General features: G+C 36.7%; 1 protein-coding gene across 2 annotated transcripts in view; it reads right to left on the bottom strand.

Moving 5' to 3' along the window:
- Window positions 1-14,990, bottom strand: part of pdlim2 (PDZ and LIM domain 2 (mystique)) — an 82,592-nt gene that overhangs the window by 11,570 nt on the left and 56,032 nt on the right. The gene's annotated exons all lie outside the window — the stretch shown is intronic.

Here is a 14,990-nt window from a genome sequence, read left to right as displayed (position 1 = left end):
CGTCTGTCATTTAAATAAAAGATCATGAAATGTTGAGGACTGAGGTATTCAATTTTTTTTAAATACAAGTAGCATTTGTTATCCGAATTGTAGGCTTAGGCTTGGCTTATATTATATCTCATATAATTGAATTTGTGAGAGGTACGTGAGCACAGCTTTATTTATATACAGTAGCATATTTCACACATGCTTGTAGTTTCAGCTTCGTTAGAGAATTTAAGACTTGGTGCTTATAATTAATATTGTTTATAATGAACGGCACTATAATGTATGTTTTATACTGACACTCTTCATTCCTGTTCTGTATACCATTAAATTTAAATGTCCTTACTGGTGCGAGAGGAACCAAAATACGTGCTTATAGCATTTGTATTATTTCTAAATGCAACTTTTTTTCCTCTCAACCACGAATTTTGACCTGGTGTGACTTATAGTTTTTACTGTAATTTCCAGAAATTAAGTCTATGTGACTATAAACAAGATCGAGTAAAAGTAAATCAAAACATGCATTAAGAAAATAGGTGATTTTTCATGTCTTGCCAACTTTAATAAGAATTTTATATCAAAATGTAAGCTTAGCTTTATAGGCGTCATTACCAAACCAGTATATAATCAATTTATTTCAGAAGAAATGTATAATATTTAACCATAATATTATTATTTTACCTTCAGTACCAAACACCAACTCCAAACGCAATACCAAAAGTCCACACCATGAATCACACTATACCAAAATCCATGTGATATTCCTATTTCATGACAAAAAAAAGTGCTACTGCCTGGATAATAAGCAGATCTCATATTAAAAAAAAAAGTGAAAAAAAGATGACTTCTACAGAATGTCCTGGAAATTGCTGCATTAGCCGATAAGAGAAAATAAACAAATACAAGGGTCAAAAATAACAGAAACGTGTTCAGATCTGAGAGAAACAGACTTTGTACAGACACATTCCCCAGGGTTCCCTCATGTAACGTGATTTGATAAACTCTTGAGAACTTTTAAATGACTTCCAAAAATAATAATTGTGGACACAGAACAAAGACAGGGAGACAAAGACAGGGAAAGAAAGTGATTGTCAAATGCTTAGACTATGAGACACACTCCCAACACCTCATGGCTTTCCTCATACATCAGGACAAAAGATGAAAAACTGATTCCTAATTCTGACTAAAGCTGGAAGTATGCAGATCTGTCATCATCTCAGCTGTTCTGAGTGACCAGATTATCTTTGACTGTGATCTTAGCAGGATTCTTGGCCACAGAGACTGCGCATACAATCGATTTCACATTCATTCCGCATTTACATGAGGAGCAGCTGTGCGGAGAGTGTTTCGTGCTGGTCTTGGGAGTTCCTGATGGCCGTGCATATCTACTGGAACTGTTGGGAAAGAGATGAGAGTGATGGGGAAGGTATGCTAACAGATGTTTGGCCCTAATGCTGATGGATGTTGTCCTGGGCAGCTCTTCTGACACCAGCTGAACTAAATAGAGGCGGCTGTTCCCAGGCCAGCTCCAAATGACAACTTCCACCTGGGGCTTTTTGGCTCCAGTCAATCAAATTTCACAAAAAGTGCAGCCAAGAGCATTTCCGCTCACTTGCAGCAATTATCAGCTGCTGTGACGATCAGTTTCACTGCTGGAAAGTTTTGGCGGCAAACACTTGAGCAAAATCAACTGAGAATGTTACAAAGTACGTGCCTCTATATACTTGTTCTGCAACACCGTAATTATGTGTTCAGAATTCAAATATCTGGGTAGTGACGCTAAAGGTTGATGCTTTATCATTTTGGAAATATCCCCTACACCAAACCCAACCCTAAACCCACCCAATAGTGTTAACAAAAGCAAAAGTGATATAAAAACACTTTTGTTGATGCTGCCGTGATATTTTAACTTCCTTATGCAGATTTGAGCCGTTTTTGTCAAACCGTAGTTTCACAGGGTTCATACCGGAGCTTTTGATCACTCAAGTGCAACACCATATCACGTGAGCTACCGAGCAAACCTACTGAATTAGAAAGCTCATGCATATGAAGCTGTATATGTGACGACAACGTTTAAAAGAATCAGTTTATAAATCACGCAGTATGTTAAAATTGTTAAAGGGTTACTCGACCCCAAAATGAACATTTTGTCATTGATCACTTACCCCTATGTCGTTCCAAACCCGTAAAAGCTTCGTTCGTCTTTGGAACTCAATTTAAGATATTTTGGATGAAAACCGGGAGGCTTTTGACTGTCCCATTGACTCCAGGTAAATACCACTGTCAAGACCCAGAAAAGTATGAAAGATATCGTCAAAATAGTCCATCTACCGTCAGTGGTTCAATCTTAATTTTATGAAGCGACGAGAATACTTTTTTACAGCAAGAAAAAAAAAAAAGATTTTATCCAACAATTCGTCTCCTCCACGTCAGCGAAGCGCCATTTTGGAGAGTATCCACTGGACGCAAACTGCGTACGCCGTTCTGTGTCAGCCGCAGCACACAGTTATGTTTTCTTTGTGTATTTACACTTTGATTTGAACGAAAACAGCATATCCGGCATACACATTGATTAATGACAAAATTTTTATTTTTGGGGTGAAGTAACCCTTTAAAACATACTAGCAACTAAGTGTGTGAAAATTAGGCTTTATTAATCAAAGCTGCGTACCTGTAAATCATACTTTGTGTAAAATGGATCGTTGATTTTTCAGTTTCACAGTTTGAGTTTTTCAAATGTATAGAGCGGAATTTCGAATGAGCCTATGTTGCAAAATTCCCTGAACACATTTAGCAATTATGAATAAGGAGAAGTGGGGTAAGATGTGCCAGTTTCAGCAAGCTCCGAGTCAAGTCATGAGGAAAGTTGCATTCTAAATAGAAATGAACAAATAAAGGGATACAAAAAAAGCAAAAAAAAACAAAATCAGTGGTTCCCAACCACGTTCCTGGAGGCCCCCCAAGCACTGCATGTTTTCCATGTCTCCCCTTAATCAAACACACCTGATTAGTAGAGACTCCAAGACCTGAAATTGGTGTGTCAGACAAAAGAGAGATGCAAAATGTGCAGTGTTAGGGGGCCTCCAGGAACATGGTTGGGAAGCATTGCACTAATGAACAGCATTACTCCAGAGTCTTATTTGCTATTTGCATTTTCTTACGCAGCCAGAAAAGTTCATTATATTAACAGTGACTGCACAAAATAAAGGAAACAAGGCACTTCTGATTATATTGTTTTGATGAATGTGTCTTTAAATTGTGTTACTCGTGGATGTGTGTCGCATTCATGACACAGAAAAGAAGAAATTGCTAAATAAAGTCATTATTTTTGTTTTCTTTGCACACAAAAAGCATTCTCATAGCTTCATAAAATTACAGCTGAATCACTGATGAAACATGGACTATTTTAACGATGACCTTACTACCTTTCTGGGCCTTGAACGTGTCAGTTGCGTTGCTGTGTATGCAGGGTCAGAAAGCTCTTGGATTTCATCAAAAATAACTTAATTTGTGTTAGCATGATGAATGAAGGTCTTACGGGTTTGCAATGACATGACAGAGTAATAATGACAGAATTTTCATTTTTGGGTGAACTATCCCTCCCTTTTGTATTTTGAAGTTTGTTTTTAAAACCTATATATAATTTAACCATTAAAAAATTGCCAGACAGCTGTATAAGCCCTTTCTAAACATATGTTAGTGACAAACTGTGTATAGGTGACATATCTTACCCTTAAAGATTTTATAAAGAAGGGCAGAAGAGGAGGGAGAGAGGTGTACACTAAGAATCCGACCACTAGGGGGAGTCATATACAAGGAAAACATCAGTCTTATGAAGGAGAACACAATGTTGCCATCCTTTAACGTTTCCTGAAGCATTGTTATGGTTTTATGAGTGACTCACTCATCGCTCTCAACTGTTCTCTGACACAAAATATGAATCAGTTTATTTGGATAAGTCGTAAGAAGGAAAGGGCCCATTTTCCTTGATCCAAACAAAAGTTTCCTGTAGTCTAAACTTCTGCTGGATGGCACTGAAAGCATTCAGGCTTTCAAAAGAACTTCATGGAAAACTTTACAAGCACTTGCATGTGTATGTCCATAGTTTGGGTATGTCCAAATGCTTTCACACTTGATTGCTTTCTATTTTTATCATTCATCATTTTCACAATTTGCAGTGCATGTGGGTAAGTCTTAAATGGTCTACTGATATATATGTATGTGTATTGTTTTTGCATTATGCAATTGGCACTTTTTATCAGTTCTTCATGATTAATGCCACAAGCACACCTGTGTTTACCAGACAATAAAACAGACTTGCATTAAAGTTGGCGCTTTAACCACATCCAGTGCATTCATCGAGTTCACAGAAATGTGTTAAAACAGTCTGAATACTCCAACATCACAGTGCAAACACCAGTCACTATCTTTCCCCCAAAGTCTAATCCCATCAACCCAATCCATTTGTTTCTTCCTCGTTACATAATTCAAAAGCAGCCGTTTATGACTGGTTAGCAATCAGGTTAACCATATTCAATTTACCAAATCTACCCTAAATCAAATGAGTCAGCCTAAATGAAATTAATGTTGCCATTTCTTAACACAAACTGACAAGCCTGGCATTCAGTAAGGGAGTTTCCCCTCACACACAGACAGGCACAAATCTCTGGCAATGGCCAGTGCCAAGGGCTTCTCCATCACAAACTGACGTGGGCCAAGTGTAAACTAGCCTAGAGTGTTGATATAAGGTTGCCATGAGGAAATGAACAAACAGTTTAACACTGAAGTTAAAAAAAGACGAAAATGAATATAAGCGGTGCTCAGATTCCCATGCAAAACACGGTTATTTGGTTAAAAAAACTTTGTAACAACATGCATGATTTAGGTACTATTTATCTATAGAGCACAAAGGATGTGAGACTAACCCCAGAGGGTTAAGACTTGTATAGCTTAAAATAATGCAAATTATGTTTCTTAATGAAATATGTAGTAAAAAAAAAACCATGAAAGATTTACATCATTTAAAATAATCCATCGTTTAAACATTTTTGGACTATGGGGCGCGCCATTATTTTGATGACATCAAATGGTTGCGCTACCTTTTGCTATTTTTACCGAAACACAACTCAGAAAATAAAATACTGATACAATGCCACATTGTGCGGCTTGTGGTTGTAATTTTCAGTCGAAAGGCAACAAGAGAAGCGATGCAAGTGTTCACTGCTTTCCTAGCGATAAGAAGAGGAGAAAAGGGAAGAAGCCTGTGGGCAAATAAAAGTAGACCACAGCTACTGAAAGAGCTTACAGGTGGCAATGGATGTAAGCATAGACTTAAACCAAATGCTAAAACGCCCCCGGATATTGAGTGAAATCCATCGTACCAAGATGGCATCTAGCGTTTCTTGTCTCTGCCATTTGTAAGCTCTTTCAGTAGCTGTGGTCTACTAACAGTCTCATCAGGACTAAAGTGGAGAGAGCAAAGACGCGGGTCTTTAGGAAGAAGAAGCAGCAGCTCTTGAACTCTCACAGTGCACAAGACTGATGTTTTTTATTTTAAAATGTACACATTTTTCAAAAATCCTGTGGGAAACACTGGTAAGAGGGAGCAAATTAAAACTTGGGTTCGGATCAAGCATTTGAATCAAGTGTGAAAGCACGCTTTCAAATATACAAACCTCAAATATACTGCAAAATAGTTACAATAACAGCCTGTAGGGAACGCAGTCAAAATACAGTGACAGAAGACTTCACACACAAGCCAGACGTCATTGATTGATTGTCATTGAAGCTGGAAAAAACTTGGATCTGGTGAAAAGAGAAAGAATTTTCAATGCCTTAGGTAGATGTAGATGACAAGATTACCCCCCAAACATAGTGTTAGACACAAATGAGCCGCTTAGGGCCTGCAGCGCTAACTCACTGAGCTGGCACAACTCTCGTCTGCTTCTAGACGCAGTACCCATCAACAGCACGCAGTTAAGATCTAGACAAGCTCGCCAGGAATGCTGGCAAACCCAAACAAGAGCAAAATGGGAGAAACAAACAGTCTCAGACATGGGGGTGGAAGGAAGCGAAGGTAAACGGCTTCTGCCATTCCATTAATTGACTTGAAATCGACCTTGTCTGTCCAGAGACCAATGAAACGCACTGTAAATCCAAACAGGTCAATCGCTTTTGTCCTTGACCATTTATAGTGTTGGTGAAGTGTTGTTTTACTGGGGAAAAGGGTGCATTCCCTTCTTGCCCTGTGTGTGTGAGGATGTAAGCTGTGTTTGTGTTGGACGGAGGTTATGAGAAGGAAAGGAAAGGAAGTCCATGTGCAATCACAGGCTTTTCCTCAAAGCCGAAACACACACACACACACACACACACACACACACACACTTAAGTCTTTCCTCTGGTTGGCACAGGTCATTGCGGCTGATTAGCTTTCATCCGTACTGTAATCAGAACCTCTAAACATCCTCGGGACAGCAGTGCACATACACAAACATTCACACGCACCAGACTATCTACAAGATCATGGGCGGCACTTTGTTTTTAAAAGTGGTGAGTGCACAGATTTGCCTGTGATGACTCAAAATGTTGACGCTTAGCTCATGAATATTAATACGGTCATGCACAAATAATTTAACAATTTAGCATTTTCTAAAAAACATGGAAAAATCAGCATTCACAAAATACAATAGTCACTTATGCATGTGCAAATTATAAACTATATCTTTCAACAATGTTAAGAACAATTTTCACTTTGTTTCATTTCTTTCCTTCTTTTTTTTTTGACACTGATGTCTACTACCATGTTACCAAGTAATCAATGTCTTAAATGTAGAAAAATAGCCATAACTAAAAATAACTTCAGTAACTATGGTGTTTTGATAAAAACTATGGTTACCATAATTTGTTTTGGTACTTTGAAAAACATGTAGGCGTAAAGGTAACTATTATATCATGTCTCTTCTGAGAAAATCATGCTTGAGCACAAGATTGCTCTTGGACAGTTTGTTTCTAGTCCTCTTCATATCAGTTTCAGTCCTGCTATCAGCATTGCATCATGGGAGCTGCAAGGCTTCAGTTTTAGACACAAAGTTTCACACAATGTTAGTTTGTCAACTTTGAATAATTTTATTATGCTTTCAGACACCAATACTTGTGTTTTTACCAGTTATTTTATTAGATTAAAAATATGATTTAATCTTCCATTAAAAACAAAAAACAAAGCTAAAAAATAAATGTTACAATTTTAATTATTTTACTCTTTTTTTTTTTTTTTTTTTTCACTAATGTAATTTTGATAAATACATAAATGTATTGAATGTGTTTGTAATGAAAATGTTTTCATTACTACATTTTCATAAATTCAATTTTTTTATTAATTAAATGTTTTTTTTCCTTCCTTTGTCTGTTTCAGTATTTATTTAAAGGTAAACCCCAGGTATTAAGACTTGTATGCTTATTATAACAAATTATGTCTCTTACTGAAATATGTAGTAGAAAAGATTGAAGTTATTTAAAAAACCTGCATTGTTTTATACATATTTTGGACTATGGGGGGTGCTATTATTTCCATGACGTGAAATGGTTGCACTCGGTGAGCTACTGGTGCTACCTGTTGCTATTTTTACCACAATACAACTCAAAAAATAAATACTGGCTTTTTGTTGTAATTTTCAGTCAAAGGGCAACAAAGAGAAGCGGCGTAAGTCTTCACTGCTTTTTTAATAGCGATAAGAAGAGGAGAAAAGGAGGAGAAAAGAATGCCTATGGACGAACAAAACTTCCTAAAGACCTGCGTCTTTGTTCTTTCCACTTCAGCCCTGATGACTTTGAGGCTTTTAGTAGACCACAGCTACTGAAAGAGCTTACAAATGGCAGAGACAAGAAACGCTAGATGCAATCCTGGCAGGATGTAAACACACCAATGATTGTCATGACACCGTAGCCACTGAAGGAGTTTTTCAGCATGGATTTCACTTTTAGACTCCTTGTGGGGAAAAAAAAAAAAAAAAAAAAAATCAATGGTCTGGCATTTGGTTTAAGTCTACACTTATATCCATTGTTACCTGTAAGCTCTTTCAGTTGGTCATCGTATTAGTATTTTACTTTCCAAATTGTGTTATGGTAAAAATAGCAACAGGTAGCGCCAGTAGCTCCCCTAGTGTTTGACGTCATCAAAATAATGTCGCCCCACATAGTCCAAAATATATATATATATATCAATGTGGATTTTTAAACAATGTAAATCTTTCATGGGTTTTCTACTACATATTTCATGTATTTATGTCATATTAAGCCATACAAGTCTTAATACCCGGGTTCCCTTTAAGCATCTTCTAAGACAATGTGGGGGTTCTTTTCAAAAACATTTCAGGCTGGTCTAACTAATGTGGCTGAGCACTGTACGGTTAAAAAAAAAAAAGACCAGCCTCGTTGCCATGAAAAAGGTGTTTGGCTCTTTTTTTCTTCCTTCCTTACATACAGGTGCTATACTGAGCTTCACAAGTTCTTGTATTTATTTTTCTCAGAGTGGTCCATCTCCCCCTTCTTATACAGTCTGCTTTTTCCATTCCAAAATGTGCACATGATTGCCTGTGACTACATTTAGCCAGATTTTTATTATGGTTTCATTACCCAAAGCTACTCACTGTGTGAGTGTTTTTTTTATAGTGACGTGCCATGGGTTTGTTTAGGATAATAATGTAAAAACCGCACTCATTGTGCCAGAGCTTTTGATTTAGCACCCTCGCGGCACACACGTGTGCATGATGACTCCCCTCCCACATGCAAGCCATAACAATTCTGTTTGGGGCTTCCTGCCGCATGATTCATTTTGGTGTGGTGCATATGGCATGAATATGCATCAGAGACGCAGTTCAGCACATGCGGGGGGAAAAATAAACACTGTGCACTTTGAGTTTGGGCACTGGGGTCCAATGTACATTTGCCGCAGCCAAAACTTCAGCAGAGCTTTGTGGAGATGTAAAGAGAAAAACTCTTGCTGTGATCAGGGTTTATAAATGATGTAGTCAGCATTTTTTTTATTTTGAAATATGAATGGTTTAATTGGAGCAATGCAAGATTGGTGTTTCACAAAATCTCTTATGAACCTGTGTAGGGATGGAACCAACAGACTTTGGTTCACCCACCCAGATCTTTAACCCTAAGCTGCATCACACTGATATGAAAAACATGAAAATGAGGAAAACAAGGCCTTTGAGAGCATTACATCACCACCGGCTGCAAGTAACATTCGTTTACCTCAGAGAAGGATCATCACAAGACGAATGGAGAAATGAATTCTGGCTTAAAAAGAATTTCAGCGTTTATTAATCAGTGCTCCCTGCGGGAACGGGAATATTCTCTACTGGCTATGATTAGCAACTTTTTTAAAGGAAAAAAAATGTTCATAAATCACTGGTGACAACAGATGGGAAAATAGGAGTTATGAGGATTTCCTGGTTATTTCATTGATCCACCTCTTCTGGAAATGTATTACATTTGCTTGTGTCCTCAGATCATCCTGACATACCAGAGTTTCATTAAACTTGTAAAACGTGTATTTAGAAGATGTATACATCTACTAAAAAACAGATAAAGTCTCTAGGTCACTGGTTCTCAACCACTTTTCAAAACACCTTTGTACCCAAAGGGTCCATATTGGTAACTTAAATGGTACAGATTGCGGTTTATAACTTTTTAAAAATGGGCATTTTTCTTACACAAATGCATCAAATTGCTTCAGCTGGCCTTTATTAAACCCCGGAGGCATGTGGAGTACCTTTTATGATGGATTCACTTTATTGGATTTCAAAAAACAGCCACTCACTGCCACTATAAAGCTTGGAAGAGCCAGGACATTTTTTAATATAAATGTGATTGTATTCATCTAAAAGAAGAAAGTCGTATGCAAGGTGAGGGTGTACATTATAAGTAAACTGGGGGGTAATTTTAATTTTTGTGAGAACTATCCCTTTAAGGGGACCTCAGAATAATAAAATTAGACAAAACAAGTATTAAAATAAGATAAAACATCTGATTTTTTTTTTTCTTTTTAAATCAATATGCATTTCTACAGTCATGCCAAGCTCTAAATATAATATCAGGAAAATAATGGAATAAAAAAAAAATCCTTTAAATATATCCACATTTTTTAATTTTTTTTTTCTCAGTAGATCAATTAATTTTCATGACTTGTCCTGGCTAAAAAAGGAGCGGATTAGCTGTTTAATCTACAGAAACTAGGAGTGTCAGGCCTTTGAATATCATTATGGACAATGGGGTGTCAAAAAAAGTTGAGAGTCACTTATCTAGATGATGCATGCCAAATTTGGCATAATTTGGACGAGTGGCATAAGTATGAAAAGTAGGTTTGTCAGAAAATTCAAAAAAAATTCAAAAAAAAAATTCAAAAAACAAAAAACAAAAAAAAAAAACAAGTCAAAACCGATGAGATTATCTGATTAACATACTGTATGCTGTAGGATTCTGTTTAAATCCACACCCTACGCCCTTCTATCTCAAAAACTAATTAAGATCATCATCAACAGGCGGATACAAGGCACATGACTGTGATCTCATTCAGATGTGTGCGATTTGTGTGTGAATGTGGCATATAGACACGCATATTCGCACATTTACTAAAAGTACATCAGACACAGACGTTCATCACATGTGGACAAACACTTCAGCAGAGACAATGAGAGAGAAATTCTAAGCATGTGTTTGCATGTTTCTACTTCAGACACAGCGACATGGTCCTGACCCAATAGTGTCACAACAATGTTATTATGTTTAATCATGTAAAGACAACTATGCAGCTGAAAGGAACATTGTATCAAATCAAAATTAAGCCAAATTCCAAAATATCATCTAAGGATATGCATCATATATCAGCAACAGATTACATGCAGACATGGTTTGCATGTGTTTTTGAATCTAGGATGATACAGTAGTTGATAGCAGCTGTGCTGGGTCCCGCAGCTCACACACAGCTGACCTCCACAGACTACAGTTTATAAAGATTAAAAACGTTAAATGCTGCAGTAACCTCAAAAACATCCACAGAGTGGCTTTTTTTTTTTTTTTACAGACTAGATTTAATACAGTTAAAATCAAAAGTTTACATACACCTTGCAGAATCTGCAAAATGTTAATTATTTTACCAAACATAAGAGGGATCATACAAAATGCATGTTATTTTTTATTTAGTACTGACTTGAATAAGATATTTCACATAAAATATGTTTACATATAGTCCACTGTGACCCTGTTCAAAAGTTTACATACACTTGATTCTTAATACTGTGTTTGTTACCTGAATGAACCACAGCTGTTTTTTTGTTTAGTGATAGTTGTTCATGAGTTCCTTGTTTGTCCTAAACAGTTAAACTGCCCGCTGTTCTTCAGAAAAATCCGGCATTTTTGTGTATTTGAACCCTTTCCAACAATGACTGTATGATTTTGAGATTCATCTTTTCACACTGAGGACAACTGAGGGACTCATATGCAACTATTACAGAAGGGTCAAATGTTCACTGATGCTCCAGACGGAAGTGCAATGTATTAAGAGCCGGGGGGTGAGAACTTTTGAACAGAATGAAGAATGAATTTTTTTTTATTTTGCCTAAATATCATATTTTTTTCCATTTAGCACTGCCCTTCAGAAGCTACAGAAGATACTTACATGTTACTTACAAAGAAGTTAAATTTACCCTGATCTTCAAATTCCAAAAGTTTTCACCCCCTGGCTCTTAATGCATTGTGTTTCCTTCTGAAGCATCATTGAGCATTTGAACCTTCTGTAATAGTTGCATATGAGTCCCTCAGTTGTCCTCAGTGTGAAAAGATGGACCTTAAAATCATACAGTCACTGTTGGAAAGGGTTAAAATTCACAAAATTATGAAAAACCAAAGAATTTGAGAGACCTAAAGGATTTTCTGAAAAATGTAACTGTTCAGGACAAACAAGGGACAAAACAAAACAAAACAAAAAAAAAAGTTGTGGATCATTAAAGTAACAGCACAGTATTAACAAATCAAACTTTTGAACAGGGTCGTTTTTATAAATTCAACTATGTAAATGTCTTTTATGTGTACGTATTTCTTCTTATTCAGGTCAGTATTAAATAAAAACAAATAACATGCATTTTGTATGATCTCTCTTATTTTGGTAAAATAATCGACATTTTGCAGGTTTAGCAAAGTGTATGTAAACTTTTGACTTCAACTGTATATAAAAGCCAGAATCATGTGTATAGACAAGAACCACCATTACAGAATAATATTTTGCATTTTTATTGAAAAAGTTTTGAATATTAATCTTACATACCACCTGAAGTACTCCACTGTTCTGACTACTTGTGTGCAACTGGATTGCAGTTTTTCCCTAACGTGCAGCTTGTTTTACAGTCTACACATTCAGAAGTAAATACTGCCAGCAGACTAAAGCGTCATGTTGTAAACGAGGTGAACCGAGACGTTTGCATTTGTGTGGTCAGAAACTATGTTAGATGGAAAAGGAGAACAATGCCAAGGGCATATTTTCAACTCCACAAGGAGTTCAGGTTGTTCCCGTGCACACGGTGGTCGTAACCAGCGCTACCTAATAAAGTAGCCTCAGAGTGCATAGCATGCTGGACAATACTAGCACACACTTCTGTTCTAATGAAGAGTGTGAAAATGGTCTAACTGTAGCCAGGAATCAAACTCATTAAGCATCTGGAATTCATTAGGACCTCGTTAAAGCTGTGGACCTCATCATGAAGATATTACGGCCCTCAGCCCCCTTCCCACATTTGAATCTAACCCCAGAAAGCGCGAAACTGAGTCGCCACAGTCACCACTAGTTATCATATTCGGCTGTCCAAGTTAATGGCGAGTGGGAGTTAATCTCTTTTACAGCCATTTTCCTTGTTTTAAGGACTCTTTCATGTATGAAATTCTTCACATCCAAGTCATAGAAGCTTGAAGCATGTTAAATGTTATGACATGTATATCAAAGTGTGTACATATAAAACAGAGGGACCTGAAATGGTCTAGAAGTTTGAAATAATACACATTCTGAACAATATAAATAGTAATTCGCCATAACCATGCTTTCATCCCGGTGAAAAGAGGGAATGTGTCCAAACAGAGGCAAGATGTGACTGTGTGGTCTGCAGCATGAAGGATGAATGGGAAAGAAATGACTACAGAAAAACATCAAGTCATTGAATTAACGCTCAAAGTCTGGCCCGCCGTCTGAGAGAGGCTCTGTATCACTCATGTTAATAGAGATAATGATCTCCATCTAAACCGTCGTCAGCCCTGCCGCCTGACAGAGAAGATGGAGTTTATAGAGCAATTAGTGAGCTTTATAAACCACTGCTTGATAGGAGCCACCTGGATGAACCGTGTCTTCTGTTCTCTGCTTCTGGTGCCTGCATTATTTTCTTTGTGTCTGCCTTCTGTTTCTTTATGTTCTTCTTTCCTTCAGAAAGTCACTGCCATAGTAACTGTTTCTAGGGATGTTGTCATGTGGGCTTTAGGGGTTAATTCATTTCCAAACCCTGAACATTGTTCCTTGTTTTCCTCTATTCTGATTAAGAGTTACTGATGATGTTTCTTGTCATTATGTCATCTCGTCATTCTGACTGAAGATGGTCTGTTCAGGAAGGTCACTTCTTCTTAAGACAACTGCTTATGCTCACAAACAATGAACAAACAACACCACACCCCACTGAGGAAAAAAAAGTCAGAAATATAATTCTGACCTTTTGTCCTCACAATTCCAAGTTTATATCTCGTAATTCTGACTTTTCTCGCAATTCCAAGTTCATATCTCGGTATTCTGGCCTTTTTTCTCTCAATTCTGACCCTATGTCTCGCAATTCAGTGTTTATAGCTTGGAATTCTGACCTTTTTTCTCACAAATCCGAGTTCATCTTTTGAAATTCTGAAGTTTTTTCTCAGAATTCTGACTTTTTATCTTGCAAATCCGAGTTTATATCTCTGAATTCTGACCTTTTTCCTCACAATTCTGACTTTTTTTCTCACAAATTCGAGTTCATCTTGAAATTTTTTTTCTTTCTTTTTTTTTTTTTTGCAATTTCGACTTTCTTGCAATTCTGGCTTTTTTTTCCCGTAAATCCGAGTTCATATTTTGTAATTCTGACTTTTTTCCCCCCTCGCAATTTTGACTTTTTTACCTCGCAAATCTGAGTTCGTATCTCGGAATTCGGAATTCTGACTTCCCCCCCCTCACAAATCTGAGTTCATATCTCAAAATTTTGAACTTTATTTTTTTTGCAATTCCGACTTTTTTCTTGGAATTCAGATTTTTTTTTTTCGCAAATCCGAGCTCATATTTTGGAATTCTGAACTTTTCTCTTGCAATTACAACTTTTTTTGCTATTCCAAGTTCATATCTCACAATTTTGACCTTTTTCCTCACAATTTTTTATTTTTTTGTAATTCCGAGCTCATCTCTTACCTTTTCTCTTGCAATTCTGACTTTTTTTTGAGTTTATACCTCGGAATTCTGACCTTTTTCCCACAACTCACATTTTTCTCTCAGAACTGCGAGTTATAAAGTCCAATTCTGAAGGGGAAAAAAGACATGTTCTCAGAATTGCAAGTTTACATCTTGCAAATGTGACTTTACAATTCGCAATTATCTCTCAATTCTATGAAGAAAAGTAAATTGTGACTATATCTCACAATTCGGACTTTATTTCTCGAAAATGCAAGTTTATATCACACAAGAATGACTTTATAATTCGCAATTGTAAGTTTATGTCATGCAGTTCTAAGAAAAAGTCAGAACTGTGAGTTTATAACTCAATTATCTCACAATTCTGAGAAAAAAAAAAAGAATTGTGAGATGCAAACTTGAAACTGCAAGAAAAAAGTCATAATTGTAAGATAAAAAGATGTAATGGCCTTAATTCAATGTGTTATTTGCCATTTCTTTACAATTATTTGTGAAATGTACAATTTCTGAGAGAAAACCATTTCAAAGCCATTTT

Source organism: Labeo rohita, chromosome 8 (assembly GCF_022985175.1).
Source record: "Labeo rohita strain BAU-BD-2019 chromosome 8, IGBB_LRoh.1.0, whole genome shotgun sequence".
Classification (NCBI taxonomy): Eukaryota; Metazoa; Chordata; class Actinopteri; order Cypriniformes; family Cyprinidae; genus Labeo; species Labeo rohita.
Note: the sequence above shows the minus strand (reverse complement) of the source record. Positions and strands in the feature narration are given on the sequence as shown.